Raw genomic sequence first — 14,720 nt, 5'->3', positions numbered from 1 at the left:
CTGGTAAGTGTTTTGTTCCTACTTCTTCTTTTTTTTCATTATTACTGATTGCCTTTCTTTCCTGTTCTTTGATGTTGTTTCAGAATCCGACCAAGTCTTTCTTTGCTTCTGTGAGCTCAATTTTTCTTCTTCATTTTCCTCTTTTACTGTTTGCTGATATATTTTCCTTAGTTTTTGTTTTCTTGTTCGTTCCCTTGGCTGTGCTGATGGTGTGATGGACTTGGCTGTCCTTGAGCGACGCCTATTCGGGGGTTTGAAATCATAAAACCACCAAAAAAATCGCTAGATAACTTCTAAATCCAAAAAAAAATCGAAAAAATCGCCTAAATCTAAAAAAAACTGATTTTTTTTTGTTCTTTTATCTTGTTATACTTATGTTTTAGTTTGTTTTATGTATCTTTTTAGTCTTGATGCCAATCTATCCTCCTCCCCTCCCCCAACTTATTCGGTTGTCCTCAGCCGTCGCGAACTTGTGAGAAAAACCCGTCCATCGTGATGAGCGGTCTTGAAGAAAAATGTGACGTTCCCAGACTGAATGTTTTAAGTGAGTGTACCCTCCTGGGGTTTTGAAAAAATATGCATATCCCAAAATTAAGAATGGGGAAGGTAAGTAGTAGAGGAAAAGAAGTGACTAATAAAAAAATGAATGCAAGTCTTCCTCCCCCAACTTAAAAATTTTGCTGGCTAATCTGAATCAGAAGAGTGACCACTGGAGAACTCTTCTCCTTCCTCATCCTCTGACTCCTGCTCTTCTGATGAACCTGATTGATTGGGATCCTCGTCGATTTCGATTTCAGAAAGCTCCCTTCCCCTAGGATAAAACTGTTTGATATGGGAAGCTGCATAGGCCCTCTTGAGTTCCGTCCCGTCTAGTTCTTCCAATATGTAAGCTCCTTTTGGTAGTTGTTTCTTGATCCTAAAAGGTCCATTCCAGCGGTGCGCAAAAAGTTTCCCCCACTGGTCCTCCAGGCTTTTGTTGTAAACCAAAACCATTTCACCAGGATCCAAGGATCTCCTAAGCCTAGCCGCCATCCGCCGATCCCAATATCTGACTGATGATTCCCTGGCTCTTAGCAATTTTTCATAAGCTATTCCCAGAATCTCTTCCCGTTGCTCCAGTTGCTTGGTCCGGGCTTCCAGGAGTTCCTCCGTCGTATGAATTTCGGTCCAATCAATCCCAAGAAAAGTGTCCATCTCAATATCCACGGGTAGCACTGCTTTTTGGCCAAATACTAGCTCGTATGGTGAGTATCCAGTTGTTCGCTTGGTGGAGATTCTGTCTGCAAAAAGAACTAATGGTAGATATTCTCGCCATTTACCACCAGATTCTCCGCACATCTTGATCAGGGTGTCCTTAATGGGTCAATGGCCTCTTTCAATCATGCCGTTAGCCTCAGGGTAGTAGGGTGTAGGTGGTTTGAAAGTAGCTCCAATCTTTTCTACTGCCTTTATAAACTCGTTCTTGAATTCTGGTCCATTGTCTGCCGTGACCGTCTTGATTACGCCGTACCGATAGACCCATTCTTCAAGGAGAAATTTTCCAATGGTTGCGGCTGTCAGTTTCACCAGAGGAGCCGCTTTGACCCATCCGGATAAATCATCCCGCACCACTAGTAAGTACTTATATCGTCCAGCCTTGATATGAAAGACATCCAAAGCTACGCGCCCAAATAAGCTGCTCTCTCCTGTCGGGTGCCGTATTTCTCGTGGAACTAGTGGGTCCCTCTTTTGACAAGGTTCGCAGCTCTGTACCCATAACTTGACTTTTTTCTTCAAACTAGGCCACCAGAATCTACACACTAATCGCTGATATGTCTCTTCAAGACCACGATGCCCAAGGTCTTCATGTACCATTCGTAAAATTTTGCATTGGTAGGATGTCTTGGAGATGACTAGTTGTGACATTGGTGAGTGCCTGCGCATGAGTCGTCCTTCTTGGATAAAATAGTTTGCTGATTTTCGCTTGAGTTTCTGGAATTCGTCTGGGTTCATAGAGTGAGGTTTACAAAGCGTCCTGAGATATTCCTTCAAGTCTGTCCAGAATCCCGGGGCTTCCCATTCAAAGACCTCTGTGGTGGTGGACGTCCCATTAAATTGTGAGCAGACTTTGATTACAGGTTCATCTTCATCAAAATCCTCTGTGTCGTTATAGAATTCTTCTTCTTCATCACTTATTGGTCGTCTAGAAAGTGCATCCGGCATTGTGAAAGTTTTTCCTGGCTTGTGGGCCATCTCAAACGAAAAGAGTTGGATGAATGCTACCCATCGTGTCATGGGTGCATTTGGGAGCGAAGGTGAGTTGATCATCTGAATTAGGGACTGTGCGTCTACCTGGAGTTCAAAGTGTTGGCCCCATAGAAGTGTCTGTAATTTCTTCAAAATTCGCGCCACACCGCAGAGTTCCAATTTCGCCTGCGAATATCTCGACTCAACCGGCGAAAACACTATTGATTCGTATAATACTGGTCGGTTTAGTCCTGTTTCAAGCTCCTGTTGTGAAAGTACTGCTCCAGCCGCAATGAAACTGGAATCTACAGCCAGTACAATCAGCCCTGCGTCCGGAGAGTAGTCGAGATTCTTGAGGGTGATGTCTTCTCCAATTATCTTTTTCAACTGGTTGAAGGAATTGTCACAGCTTTCGTCCCAGAGCCATTCTATGTCTTTTTGAGTTAACTTTTGAAGGGGAGCCGCAATTTCAGACAAATTTTTTACAAAAATCCTGACGTAAGTTACTATTCCCATGAAGCCTCGGAGTTCCGTAATGTTGTTGGGAGTTGGCCATGTTGTTATTTTGTTCTTTTTCTGATCCGATACCCTCCGACCTTCTTTACAGACCACGTGACCCACAATATCCAAAGCAGGTACACAGCATGCAAACTTCTTTCCTGAAATAGTGAGTCCTGCTTCTTCTATTCGAAATAATATTCGCTCCAGTGTTTGAGCGTATTCCCAGATAAAACGGCGTATTCCTGAATTTTCTTCCAGAACTTTGTCATTGTATGTGGTGCCTGGTCCTTTAATACCCCCATTGTCGATAAACACTCCTGCGTGTTTTGGTATTTCGTCCTGAAGGATCCACATCATTTGTGCTTGATATACTGCTACCGAGTTGGTGGCGCCTTGTGGAAGTCTCGTGAGTTGAAATCTGCCCAAAGGAGTATCAAAGGTGGTAAGGGGTCTGGATTCTGGAGCTAATTCTCTTTCGTCGTGACCACCCATAATATCCCCCAATCCATAACAGGCACGACCGGCGAACGATTCGACAAATTCTTCGGTTGCGGGTGGTAACCCTGCATCTTTAATGGTAACCTTATTCATTTCTTGCAGGTCGTGAACTATCCTTAACTTTCCGTCATGCTTGAGTACGCAAAACACCGGACTGGAATAACTTGATGTCGATTGTTCATAGAGTTTATTCCGTACCCGTTTGCGTACTTGCTCCACATATTCGTCTTTAATGGCGGCTGGGATCGGAATGGGTTTCTTCTGCCACGGCACGTGGTTGATTACTGGTATGACATAAGGTAAACCATACGAGTGCTTCAAGAGTCCTCTTTCTTCTGGCGTGAAGGCGACCGCTTTTTCCCGGATCACAATCAGGTGCTTAAAAAGTTTCAACTCTTCTTCCCAAAGCCACCCTTCTGGCCCAAAGTTAACTACCTTTAATTGTTCTTCAGTGATCCTGGAGGTAGGGGTGAAGTCTGGAGGGTTTGGCGTGAGTGGTGTTTTATATGGATCCCGTGAAAGTGGAGGTCGCTGAAGTGGAGGATTTAATGTTTGCGGAATTGGTTGGTTGATTGGTCGAACCTTCTTGGCAACTGGTTTATATTTTGTCATACACCATAGGTTTCCGTCTTTCCAGCTTTGGCACAGTCTGTCTTGAAATGTTGACCCTAATCCATTAGAGAGTAAAGATTCGATAGGCTGTTGCAAGTCGTTGTCTGTTTGCAATATTCTCGTGGTGTTGACGGAAGGAGGTAATCCAAGACCCCTAGGTTTATTGAAAGGGCCCGAATCTGGTTTTGTAGGTGAGTCCTTCTTTATGTTACAGATTTTTAATAGCTTAAGGAAAATGATAAGAATGTTCTTTTTAAGCGAAAAAAATTTAAAGAGGTATATTTTTATTTGTTTTGATGTTTTCCCAAAGTGTTTTAAGAGGAATGATTTGAGCCAGTCGATGAAATCCAGCGTCCGAGATATAACCCGCTTGACTAGCTGAAGCGAGTTACTCCCTAGCTGGATGCCGGTAGTTATAAAAAATGCTGACTAGGTGCCTTTTTGAACATTCGATATTCTTTGCTCTGGACATGTTCTGATGCAGGAACCGATTTCACGCTATTGGTGCTGAGGTCCTTCCGATTATCCCATCCTCGACCTTGCCCGGTTCGAGCCAACGGTACTGAAATTTGCCGGCCCTTGGTTCCTGCAAACGTGAGAGTCTCCCCCGTTTCGTGGTATTCCAAGGTGCAGTCGTAGTCGAAAAGGAAAGGCCGTCCTAAAATGCAATCTTGAGCTTTTGGTGATATAAAGAGGTGAGCGGGCCCAGAAAATCGGCCAATCTGTATTGGGCAATTTTTGACTACGCCGGTTATGTCGCATCTGGCCCCACCAACACCTTGCATGGGTATGTTTACTATCACAGATTCTAGCTCCAAATCTTCGGCTACTGATCGGGGTATGACATTGACCATAGAACCGGAATCCACCATAAAGTCGACTTTTTCCCCGCCGATTTGCGCTGTTATGTATCCTAGGGCGCAACTGTAGTAGCATGGGTCAGACGGACCTTCTTCCTCTGGTAGGGTGGTCATTGGCGCCGCTACTTTAGCTTCTTTAGTTGCAATGTAGGTGGTTGAGGTATTCTTCCCCGAAAGACGTCCCTGCAACTTTGCTATGATCTGTTCTGTGTAAGAAGGTGATATTGCAGTGAGTTGCGCAAAAGTTGTAGGAATCTTAACATTGTCCAAGTCATGTATTAGAGCTTCCTCTGGGGATTCCTTCGTGCTGATAGTCGGTATTCGTTCCCTACTCCAGACTTTCTCAGACGTCCTCCTAGGTAGTTCTTTTGGAGCAGGAGCTTCCTCCCCGTCTTCTTGGTCAATATCCATAGTATCCTTCTCTGGTTCTTGAATCCTAACGCTTCGACGTCCCTTCTGTCCTTCAGATCTTGTAATAGCATGGTTCTTCATAAATTTATCTGCTCCTAACGACGGTGGGTCCCAATCTATGGTTTGCGCCGAAGACTTCATAAGCGGAGTATTCCCGTTCCCATTTCTTCGAGATTCTGCCAAACTTCTGATGGCGTCCTGCATTTGAGGATTTGCTGATGAGGTGGCAACTACCGAGCGAATTGGCCTTGAAGGTATCCATGGTATGTGTTCCCCATTGGGTAAGAACCAATCTTTCCCCACTTGTTTCACCAATCCTTGTTCCTCGTCTTTCAGAAATTCTGGGCATCTTGCCGTAGCGTGCCCTTCTCTTTTGCAGTAATAACAGACCATGGTTTCGTATAATGGTGTTGATGGTCGTGGCGCTTCTTGAGAAAATTCTTGTCTATCTGTGGCACCTTGTCGGTTGTATGTTGTTGGTAAGATACTCTGCATTTTCTGTTTCATTGCTGCAAATTCTTGCTGCATGTCTTGAATCCGTTGTTCCACTATCTTATTGTTTGGTGTTTCCTTTAACATCTGATCTCGTCGCTTCCCATCTCCTTTCTTTATGTCCAAGTCTTTCTGCATCGTACGGTTTGCTTCCGAGAAATTTGAGAGATTCGTGTATCCCTCGTCAACTCGCACTTCCGTTTCTGCCGCTATCAGTAAATCGTCCCATTTAGGAGCCTTGTTACTTCCATCCTTGGCTTTTGGTAGTTGATCCTTGGTGACTAGTGTACGTTTGATGCTTCGTTGACTCTCAATTGAAAAGGCGCTTAAGAATAATATTCCGGCGTCGTCATTCTTGTTGATATGTTTGTTTTTTACCAGATAGGAGAGTACTAGCGTGAACTTTGATACATATAGCTTATAGTCCCGATAATTTGTGATACCCTCCTTTGCTTGTTGTTTTGCTACTTTCACAAGGTCGTCGATTGTATACATGATTGTATTATCCAGGTTGCCCCATGCTTTCACCATTTCTGCTCGGAGTTTTGTCCAATTGTAAGCGTCGTATCCGTCCATTTCCTCAAGTTGACATTTTAACTCCTCCTTTTGTATAAATCTCAGGATCTGAGCCGCCTTATCGTGATTGATGGCCCCGTATGCATTCGCTGTTCTTTCAAATCTGTTAAGGAACTTCATGAACTGAGTTCCTTCATAGTAAAGTCCCGAGTCCTTGATAATGACCGGCCTTGGTGGGTAGGCAGCCTCATAATATGCTGACCCAGTTTGTTGATCTGGTTTTCGTGGTTCTGGTTGTAAAGGTTGTTGTTGTCCAGCCTGAGCCTGATTTCTTTTTGGTTGAAACTGAGGCTGGAACATTGGTTCTTGTCTGTTTTCCGTGTTGTGTATTCCATACCCAGATGGTTGTTGTTGTCAAGGTGTGGATTGTCTCGGTGGTATATTTTGATGTTGTGGGGTTTCATCTGAATCTGATACGTCTTCTTCCATTTGGGTCCGGAACTGATTTTCTGGTCCTTCCCTTTGTCCTTTCGAGGTGGTGGCGGTGGATTCTGGGTATCCTGGTTCCAAAGCGTTCCTGAAGTTCCGGCTAGTGGTCTGTTCCTGAACGGGGTCGAGGGTGCAAATCCATCTTCCAAATCTGGTATATTGAATGGTAAACTCATGTTGTTTTGTGTTGATTCCTAGTTTTTATAATATGTCGATCCTTGGCTAACTGTTACTGTGCTCTGAAAAAGAAACAATAATATCTCTGGTCTCTGGTCTCTTTACCAGGGCAATTTGGGGGTTCTCTTCTCAATACTTCAAAAAAAATAAATAACTTTTACCGTAATGGGAGTATTCTTCAAACAGTATCCTAATTATCCAAATCCTTAGGTACTACACACCGTTGTTCAGTATATAATCGGCTGTTTCCTTCGAGTTGGCTCCAGAGTTTTCTACTAACAGTATCTGATTATCCGGATCCTTTGGTACGACACACCGTCTTCCAGTATATAATCAGCCGCTTCCTTCGAAAAACTCCTTTCAGATCCGGTGGTTACACTTTCTCTTCAGAGGTTTGTAATCGGTCCCGTAGATGGTTCCTAAAATTGAACTAGTCGTCCAACAGAATAACTGAATATGCCGTTGAGTATTCTAGATTTGTTGATAAATTCAATTCCTTTTTCCGTCCAAAGTTGAAATCCTTCGACGAATGCTTCTGGTTTTGATTGAAATTGGTTATACGTTTGTCGATCCACAAGATTATCCTATCACGTTGGGGACTCCCTTGTACAACTCAAAAGTGTTCCTGAAAACCTTTTTCTGAATGGAGAAGGGGATGATGGAGGTGCAAACTCTGCCCTTCTATACTACCAGAAAACAAGACCCACCAAGGTAAGCTTGGCAAGTTTTAATGAAGTGATAGGGTTGGTTGGTTCAAGATGAGCTTGTTGATGACACTGAATAATTTGTTGATATTGTTATTGTAAGGGTTGTTATGTATGTAGGTTGTTAAATGTATGTAAGGTTGTTTATGTAAATGTTGGGTTGACTGTAATTGGTGAGTAATGAACTCAGGAAAAGACCACTGAGGGGGGGAAGAGAGCTCCTTATATAGACAAATGTGAGGGAATTTAGCTACAAAGAGGCCATGTATGAGGGATTTTAGCTGCAGGGAAACTGAATGAGTGACTATGATTGGTCAGAACATGAGGGATTTAATGTGGTACTTCTATGATGTCACCTGCAGCTGTCAGTTGTGAAGATCCACTAATTTAGAATGCATGTACATACTATGCAGTGTAGATGAGTATGTGTAGCTGTCCAGCAGCTAGGTTGTGTATGTAAACGTGAGGTTGTAATAGGAGGTGAGGTGTATATGTAGCTTGGAATGTAACTTCTAGTCCTGTCAAGTCCTGTCCTTGCGCCATAGTCCATGATTCCTGATGAATACTATGTAAATAAAAGAAAACAGAGAATTTTTTTATTTTTGATGTAGTGGAACCTTTCCATCTACCACAACGCATACAGCGAGTCCCTCCGATCATCCAAAAAACAACCCATCCGAAATCCAATCACCGTCCTATCCGAGTCTTATCATCCCAAATCCAACCACCGTCCTCCTTTTCTCTTGACCTCTCCAAAATTCCTCTGATTCAACATGGTCCGACAAAACATTCAGTTCAACCACAAGAAAAGGATTCGAACGGAAACTTCAAAAATCACGGCAATCTGTAACGTTATCTCCGAGATGAATCATACTCCGAAGTCATTCCTGATTTCCTTTCTGACAATCAGCAATTCTGCCATTGCTTTTAAACGTCGATATTGGAGGACTAAGCGAGGATGGCAGTCTACTTTGGAGCTCTTCGGAACGCTCAGCTCTTTTGTTTGTCAAAAAAAAAAGGGAAAGCTCAATGGGATAAATACATACTTGACGAGGTAATGTATTTTAATCTATCTCTAAGGTTCCATGTATCATAATTGTTCAATCTTACTAATTTTTTGTTGACTTATATGTGCAAAAACAGGCAACAGAGATCGTCCAGATGCAAAAACTGCCGAGTGGCGCTTACCCGGAGGGCGCGTACCACAGCACAAAGTCAATTAGCGAAGATATCTTTTCGCCGGAATCCAAACATACTCGAGACCACAAACTTGTCACAGCCCACATGCCTTTCCTATTTCAATTAATCTACCGCAAGCTAAGCTTTCAACCTGGCACGGCCACCAATCCACATCTAGCAAATGATGATGATGAGCCAATGGAAGAGAACAATTCCATCCCTCCAACCAATCTGGATGGAAATGGAGTCAATCCGACAGATGAGATTGACATGAACTCGCCCTTTGATCACAACAAACGAGCCTACATGGTATGTTCCTCAGTCTTTCAAGTTTTTACTACTTTTTTTTTTGTGGCTAGCAGCTCAAGACTGATTTTGATTTATTTTTTTATTAATACAGGTTGCCAAAACCATCTGCGCGATGGTTGCTTTTGTCAAAAACCGAAGAAACAACGGCCCCCAACTAACAAATTCTGTAACCTTCCTTGCCAGCGGGGTCACCGATTGGGTCTCCGTCTTTTTAAATTATATTGGTTTGTCTTCCTCTCGAAGGACCGCTCAACTTGCGCTGAACACTGTCGGACGCCAGTCTTGCCTTCGGATCTCCCAAGCTATTGCCAAACCAATTGCGCCATCCCTTGGGGCCTTTTTATGTTTTGATAATCTTGATTTCGAACAAAGAGTACACACAAGATCCGTCGGCCACTCTAGTCACATGTTCCATGGCACATGGGGCTATGTCCATCACCCAAATCCGAAGCTTGTCTCGTCGGTCTCGGCATCCGATCTCACGGTTGAAAGTTACCAACAGGCCATGTCAAATGCAAGTAGCTTTGACGTCCACTCTTGAATGTTCTTACCAACACCCCAGGAGGAAGTTCAGTGGGAGTTGGTTATAAAAAGCCAAATAACTTCAGCTCTCCTCGACCATCTTGCCACTCAAGCCAATTCCTACGTATCCGTCAATAAAAATCCGCCAGTTGTCGAACAAATATCAGCCGAGATCCCAGATATCACAATGCTGAAGCTAATGATTGCTTCAGATAACTCAGCTCAAGGGGCCGGTGAAGTTTTCAATGCAATTGTTGATCAATCAACCGCTTCCATGTCCGATTTTGCCTCTCGAGTTCAAGTGGTGGACGGCGATTTGGCAACCTGTACTAATATCACAACTCTCCGAACACAACGCATACCAAGCAGGCACAAAGAAGAAAGTCTCCTTAACATTGTTACAATCTTGGGTGGTGCGCATACCTTGTGGAACATCGGTCAGGCTATCTACTCCAAGCACCTCGGTGATACCTCTGATGCTCGTGACTCAGGCGCCTGGCGAATTTTGGACGGATTAGGTATACCTTTCAAGAAAATGCTAGACAAAAAGGATTTCACTAGCATGATTAAAAACATCGAGAAGATTCAGAAAGCCAGCCTAGTACATTGTCTCATGTAAGTTTTATACGATCTCCTTGATTTGTTCAAAGGGTTATTGCTTTTCTTAACCAGTTTATTCTATCCACAGGGTTGTTATGGGGATCGCGGAGAAACATCTTACGGAGAAGCTCCCACAACTTTCTAGCGCAAGGATCAAAGAAATTGTTGATGAAACTTACAAGCGTTTTTTTTTGATTGAGGCTAAGGAAGCTGCCAAACTTCATACCTTGCCAAAGCTAAGGAATTTGATCTTGCGACTGTCTGATTTCGCAACCGTCGTTGAGGGTAACTTGGCGATGCAAGCCGGAGATATTGGTCGGATCATGAATGTTTGGAAGCGCTGGGCTGTCCTTTTGAAAGGAATCAAGAAACTTACAAACTACTCGATCCAACTTCCCAGAATGATCTTGCTTCTCAACGAAGTTTTACCCCCAGGACTCGGAAAACTCATCAAACACTCAATGTTTATTGCGCCAAATGGCAAACAAAAACATTTTGTTGCAAAGGATCGGTACCTCAAAAACCAAAACTATTGGTTAAAGCACTTCTTCAATCACACTGGTCGAGGCTCTAACATCGATTGACTGAAGGATGTGTATTCTCCAATTGTCCCCTTGGTACAAGTTTTTCTAATCTTTTCATATTAAATACAAGTTCTTTGCTAATAACTGACTATTTTCCCTTTGTAGCTTCAAGACTTAGTAGGTACATTGATAACAGACTGCGCGAAGGAAACAATTGGACAAGTTCATCACAATCAACTCGATCTAGTTTTGCTCAACAACTGCTTGCAGATGTGTCGACAAAACGATCTATGCTACGTCGCCAGCAAGCTTGACGAACATATCCCAAAGGAAGTCGATGATTTCTACGCTACAGGGATAAAAAAAATGAAAACAGTCTTTATGCAGAAGGGGAAACGCCTCAACAAACTTCGACCACCACCGGTAAAGAACTGGAGCCGCCAATTCAAAAATCAACTGCAGCAAGAAAACAACGGTGAATCAGATGTCAGTTCGAAGGGCGATTCAGAACCAGGCGAATCAGAGGATGATTTGGAAAGTAGTGGCAGGGACAACTGCGAAAGCAGCAGCCACAACGATTCTGACAGCGGAGATGAAGATTGATTATGCACGCAATTCTTGGTCTCTTATCAGCGTAAGTCTTTTTGAAGTCCTCTAGGACAATCTTGTCCTCCTCCCACTTCTTCTTTTTTTCTGACTTCCTTTTGGCGTCCTGCTCCTCCTTTTTTGACTTGTTCTCCGCACGCACCCGCCGGTTTTCTTCCACTTGTCTTGCGGTAGCCCTTGGCTTTCGAACCTGGACCATCGTTGGCGTTCCTTCACCTTCTCCAAGCACGGGTACATTGGATCTTGGAAGTGCGGCGATACTTCGGGTGGATGTCGACTGCTCTGGCAAATTAGCTCGATTTTTTGACCGGGCTGTTTCCTTGGTTGGGACCTTTCTTTTTAAGTTTTGTAGCCGCTCCATTTCATTATCAATATGTTTTGAGTACTTGTCTAGTTCCCTCAAATAGGCTTGGTAATCTGGCCCATCTCGGAAGTTGTTCAAGGTTTCTTCAAGCATATCTAACTCGCCGCTCAGTTGTTCTCCACCCACATGATTAGCAATATCACTCCTAGTTTTAACGCTGTCCATGTTTCTTGCAATGGCATCGGCCTCCGTTGGCCCAAATATTTGTTTGAGTGAAAAGGATTGCGGGCGCCCGTAAGTCTCAACAAAAAAGCGCTTGAATGACTCAATCAATATATAGTACAATTTCAGTTCGATTGGTCTGAGATCTCGCTCTTTCGGCTTGGCAACATGCGAGCGTTTCTCGGTTGGTTTTGTCACCGGAAGTGGGCCAGGTACTTCTTTTGGATTTTCTAAGATTGGATCAAAGTTGTTATTGCTAATCTGTTTCATTCGAGCCTTTAAATACTGCGCCTCCTTGGGAGCACAATTAGAGCATTTGCATGGCTTAAAATTTTCAGTGACCTTGCGAGATTCTTTGTGGATGTAATTTATATCGTCTTGGTCCATGGGTATGTATCCATGCCTGAAATCACGCCAATCATAAAGTAAGTTTGCCATACATATTCAATTTCAGCTTATGAAAATGTCTCACAAGTTGTCTATTGAAAGGGCTATGCGGATGCAGACCGGCGTGATGGCGAGGGCATCCATTCGAGTGTCATTGGCTTGCTTGTCGGCCTTCTTGATGGCTTCCGGGGTGTTCAGACCAAATTTTCTCTTTTTCTCAACGAAAAGGATTGCCAATCCTGTCTTACCGTTGCACCCGCAACGTCCAATCATCTGACTGATACACGATGGATCGCCGCGGCCCATGTGGATCACTCGCCGAACCCTTTTCCAATTCTGGCCAAGCCCCAAGGCCATCGTACATGAGATACACAAAAAATCAGCCCGCTCATAACCGGAGATCGTATCCTCCTTGTTCATGTCGCCGGTGCTGGCATGAAACCTGCGAATCAGGGGACTATTGGGATTAAATTCTTCGCCAGCGGTATTGTGAGCCTCATTTGCAACCTTCATGACTTGAAGTGTTGCATTTCTTGTACCAGAGTAGATCAAAGTAGGTACCATTGCTTCATTCTCAACTTCATCTTGTCCTGGGAACATATCTAAGAGATCTTTGGCCGACTTAAGGGAGAAATCCATTGGGAATCACAGTATTCGAAGCTGGAGAACCTGATATTATCCTCGGGGATTTTGAGACTTTTAAGAATCTCTGTGACAGCAATAGGACGGCATGTTGCCGAAAGGAAGAGGACAGGCGTGCTCTCGGTAGCCATCATTTGACGGCCCAGGTCCCCGTAAGACGGACAAAATACGGCTCGATCTTGATGGCGCTTGTGAGCGGATGACTTCTTGGCTTGTTTGTTGGCAACGAGTCCCCAGCTGTAGATCATATGCGCTTCATCCACCACGATCAAGGCCAGGCGATCTTGGAAGGACGAGTCATGGTAGATTTCGGAAAACATGGCGTTGTTCAAGAATACCTCCGGGCTAAGGTATACAAAATTATATTTTCCTTTCTGGATATTGGCCGCAACTTCCTGAGTGAAGTTTTGATTTTTCAGATTAACAGCAGTGTACCCGGCGGCTGTTTTCTCTAGAACCTGATTGTCACCCAAAGCATCGAGCGGATTCAGCACAAGGATGACAGCCTTCCTCGACTTGGCAAATAGGTTGTAGTACATCTCCGAGATGCAAGATTTACCACAACCCGTCCCGGTCATGACAAAGGTGTGACTTCCGCCGACCAGATTAGCCACCGCGTCGACTTGGACCGGCTTCGGAGGTTCATTCTCAGGGTAACGTGGTATGCAGTCGTCGACTATTGCTTGTGTCAGCTCGTTGTCTCCCATGCGGGTCCACCTACAGCTAACCCAGGAGAGCTTGCAACTTGGCGCGCAAACTCCGAGACTTTGTGCCGCAGCGGCCAGACTTGTCCGCAGCTCCAGACATCCGTGCGCGCGGACCGTGCCCGGGGGAACCCGGGGGAGGAGCCTGCAGGAGAGCTGCCTGCCGCCGACCCAAACCCTGCCTGCTGCCACCACCAACCCACCACCCACCACCGCCGAATCGACTGCCGAGCGACGCCAGCCTGCCACCGCCACCAATTTCATCCATCCCCGTTGTCCATTCCATCCACCGCCGCTGTCGAATCCAGCCACCACCACCATCATCAAACCCAGCAGTCGCCACTGACATTGCAGCTTGGATTCTCTCACAGGTATGTTCCTATTTGATTTCCCTTGAATGTCACAAAGCTGATCCCTCCTCTAGACACCATGTTTGTCAAGTATTCAGCCTCCTTCAAATTCATCGTTGTTCGGGCAGCCCTTGATGGAAAACCACTCGCCGAAATCAACGCGGCAAATGGATCTGAGGTTAGTTCTGATTCCCTCCGACGGTGGTGTGTTCTATACGAAAAGACTCGTTCGGTTGTCGTCGATCCCAAAACGTACGAAAAAAGGGGGCGCCCTTTGGCTCTCAGTGAAGAAGAACGATTGTTTCTCTTGGAGCTAGTCACTGACAACCCAACGATCTACCTACAAGAAATTCAGCAGGCACTATCCACCGAATGCAACCTCCAAATCTCAGTCCAAACCATCTCGAACGAGCTTCATGGACGCCTCCAAATGAGTCAAAAAACTATGCGTAAGGTAAATCCGAATCAAGACCGGACTCAACGAGCCAAGTACCTCCTTTTGATGGCCAACTTTGAGCCTGAATGCCTCGTCTTCACTGGTCAGTTTTATTTCTTCTCTCTCTGAATTTTTATTTGTATATAGTAGCTAACACCCTCCCTCTCTGAAAGATGAAAGCGGGGTATGTTTGGATGCAGTGATCCGCACTCGGGGTTGGGCTCAAGTGGGTGAGAGGACGTCACGGCTCCCGGTAGCGCGGGCTACCCACCGCTTCAATTTAATCCCAGCGGTGGCCCTGAGCGGGCTGGTTGCAGTGATGATACAGTCTGAAACTGTCAAGCGAATCGATTTCGAGACATACTTAGAGCATGTGTTGGTGAGTAGCTTGATGGATTCTGCGCGCGGCATCCTAACTGACCACTTTTTTTTTTTTTGAAGCTTCCAAA

This window comes from Puccinia triticina, chromosome 1A (assembly GCF_026914185.1).
Source record: "Puccinia triticina chromosome 1A, complete sequence".
NCBI lineage: Eukaryota > Fungi > Basidiomycota > Pucciniomycetes > Pucciniales > Pucciniaceae > Puccinia > Puccinia triticina.
The sequence above is the reverse complement of the archived record's forward strand: the minus strand, read 5'-3'. Positions refer to the sequence as shown.